This window comes from Galeopterus variegatus, unplaced genomic scaffold, assembly GCF_000696425.1.
Source record: "Galeopterus variegatus unplaced genomic scaffold, G_variegatus-3.0.2 Scaffold7678, whole genome shotgun sequence".
Classification (NCBI taxonomy): Eukaryota; Metazoa; Chordata; class Mammalia; order Dermoptera; family Cynocephalidae; genus Galeopterus; species Galeopterus variegatus.
The window spans coordinates 52319-55698 of record NW_007733789.1 but is presented as its reverse complement, the minus strand read 5'-3'; positions in this window follow the sequence as shown (position 1 = coordinate 55698).

Below are 3380 nucleotides of genomic sequence, written 5' to 3'. Positions count from 1 at the left end.
ATTCTTACAAACAAACATACTTTTTTCAAAATGCAAGTATGTGTGTGTGTGTGTATATCATGTATGTATTTATAAATAACATAAGAAGAAAAAGTCAGGTTTTGGACAGAAACCCCTCCACAACCACCTCTGCACCTGCTCCTGGGTCTGGAGTCAGAGCTGGATGGGTCCTGAGTGCCCACTGCAGCCCATCTCTCACCCTGCAGGGGAGGTTTATATCTGGGCTCGCGTTGTGTTCTCTCAGTATCTCTAGCTCAGTATTAAATGGCTGTACCTGAGATTCAAGAAGCTCCTTCAGTAACACCATATGATTATGACATAATTTCTTGATAGTAAATTTGGCTTTCTGAACCCAGTCAACTCCGAAAGAAGACGTTAGGCAAGATTTTATTAAAACACCAGGCAGCCCCTTCACTGAAGTGGATACAGAAGATACACACACTGATTCCAGAAACTAGTTGTGCTTGGGAGGGTCTTTTACCTCCTTCAAGCTCTTCTCATAAAAGTTCAAATCACAGAATAGCTGTAAGTATAGAAACATGCGGCCCAACATCCATCCCACATGCACTCTTGCAAACACAGGCTCGCACACACTGTTGATAGTTATCTTCATAATGGGTGGAAAGTCTGTCCTTTCTTCTTGTACCTAGCACATGGGTAGTGCTCCCCACAATGACTCTAGCCCTGGGTGCGTGTCTTGCTTTGTCAAACAGAACCAAAGCAACAGGACTCAAGTGGAGACTTGGGAAGGGCCTACGCAGTTGGTTTGCCTGTTGCCCCAGTGCCTGGGACCCCTGCAGATGCCCATGAGAAGGGTCCAGGCTCACTGAGCTGAGGATCACACACAAGGTGCCAAGCCCAGTCAGTGCACCCACAATTAACATCCTTGATGTGTGGAAAGGGTTTACCAGACCTACACACCTGTTGTCCCCTGACTCAAGAACACAGTCAGGACCCCAGGGCAAAGCCACAGAGGGGGTTCAGTGGTTCATCTCCCCAGGACCAGGAGCAGAATCAGGAGCTGATCTAGAAACAGGGGACATGGCAAAATGAGCTTGGGGGTCAGGGCCCCAGTGGGCCAGTGTCTGCAATGGGAATCTGCCCCCACTTCTTTCTGTTGAAGACGTCTCCCGTGGGGATTGTGTCCATGTCTTTTCTGCACAGATGGGCTCACAGGGTGACTGGATTGTGTTTGTGGTTCTCAAGTCTCAGGTAGAAAAGAGCTTCACTTAACAACAGCAGTTTTGGAGACACATCTGCTTCCTGGCCCAGATAAAATATCTCTAGGCTTCCGACTTCAGCTTGGTGCTTGCATGAGACAGGTGTCCCCATGAGTCTCACCCTGGGTTTATCACAGGCTGAGTAGTGCCTGAGAGAGGGGCGCTGAGGTTCTTTAATAGCCATAGCTCTCAGAGTCTTCTAATTACCTACTCTTTGCAATTGTTTCTCGCCTGTTGTCTTCGGGCTTCCCTGAGCTCTCCTCCTCAGAATCTGAACATTTGAAACTTTCACATTTAATCCACTCTTATTTTGCTGCTCTAGTGGTAAAGTGTGGGGTTTGAGAATATTACATATTTTTATGAAATTGATGACTTCGTGTTCTCATGTCTCCACGATGTTCCCTTCACAAGGGCCCTTCATATGACAACTCATTTTCCTCTGCCCTCTACTCAATTGGCTGAAGCATCTTCCTCTATTTCCTTGAATCTCACGTCCTCTGAGTGTTTTCAGTCTTTTGGTGACACAGAATCACTGCATATGGACCTAGAATGGGAATAAGTTTATTCTCTCTCACACAGTTAGGTTTGAAAATGTTACTGGGAAGGAGAATCTTTCTGGTGAAGGCTGTGGATGCACATCTCAGGGATTAGTCCTGCACGTGACAGATGCACGAGGGGACCTATCTCAGTCCTCAACCTGAGAACCTGGAGATTCCTGGAAGGAAAGGCCACAATGATGCAGGTGTGCAAATCCCAGGAGCTCTCACCCTCACATGCTCCACTACTGTCCCCATCCATTTATAGAAATTTCATGGAAGTGTTTTTACCAGATTTGACCTGTGGCAGCTTCAGATAGACCAAAATGTCTCACCTGTCATTCAGGATTTGCTTGTCTCTCAAGTTTTTAAGGCGGCAGTTTTATCTACAATTTCAGTGCTGTGATGGGTCCATGACCAGCACCGATGTTCAGTTTGTGTAGATTGTTCTTTTGCTAAGAATAAGGTTGACAATTTCCAAGCTTTTTGCATGTTTGAGAAGAAACCAGAAGCACCTTTAAAGGTTGACTTTGACTGTCTGCTCGGAGGAGTATTCTGATTTCACCAAGTGAAAGTGACACCTGAGCAGACATAATTAGTTATGGAACAAGCCAAAAGAAGGGAAGACACGCATGCATATCAAATGAACTTTTCAATTTTTCTTCCGATGCACTGAGTTAAGCTTCATTTCCCAGGGGCCCTGCAGCTGGATTTGTAAATGTGAGGTGAAGTTCTGGATGATGGACAGTGGGAAGATTTGTGATGATAATCACCCCACTGTCCCAACATCTGGCCCTGTAATAAAGGTCACGTCTAGGGAAAGTGTTGTGATCATGCGGGGTCCTGTCTCCAGTTCTTATCATTAATGGTTTCTGCATTTCCTAGTGACACATGAGGACATGAATTCACAGCGGTCACGGTGTGTCTTCAGGAATGGGTCAGTGAAAACCAGGTCACATGCCCTCCACAAGAAAAACAACACACAATCTAGATAAAAATGCCAAAATCTACAATTGAAGACTCTTGAAATTGGCAAAAGGCACACAGGTGAAGAGGCTCATGTGTGAGAAGCCCTGAGCCTCAGGAAAGGCCGTCGCAGTCTGAAATGTTAGTGGAGGGTGCTGTCATCTCCACCCATCACATATTCATGATTCACCAGACAGGATCCTAGTGAACGACCAGCTTCCAGATGAAAGAAAGTTCTCAGGACACAGAAAGTAAAACCTTTGATGGACTTCAAGATTCTGTGAACTTTGGATGTGTTAACCAAGACATGGACAGATCTATCAAGGGTGGAATTGTTAACATCAAGGTTCTTAAGAATAACCTCTGACAGGTCATGAGATGGTCACTATTTATGCTTATTCTCAGGAAACCACAGCAAGCAAGAAAATAAGAACATAACTATAATTTTAAAAATGTAAGAAATGAGCAAAAACTTCATTAGCAAAGTGGAAATTTTTCCAATAGTTTGACTGTTCATATTTCCATGTTTTATTTATTTATTTATTTATTTTTATTATTTTTTTTTGTCTTTTTTCATGTCTGGCAACGGATCGCAACCCTCAGTGTCGCGCCCGTACTGGACCGGGACCAGCAACGGAATCGCAACCCTCGGTGTTGC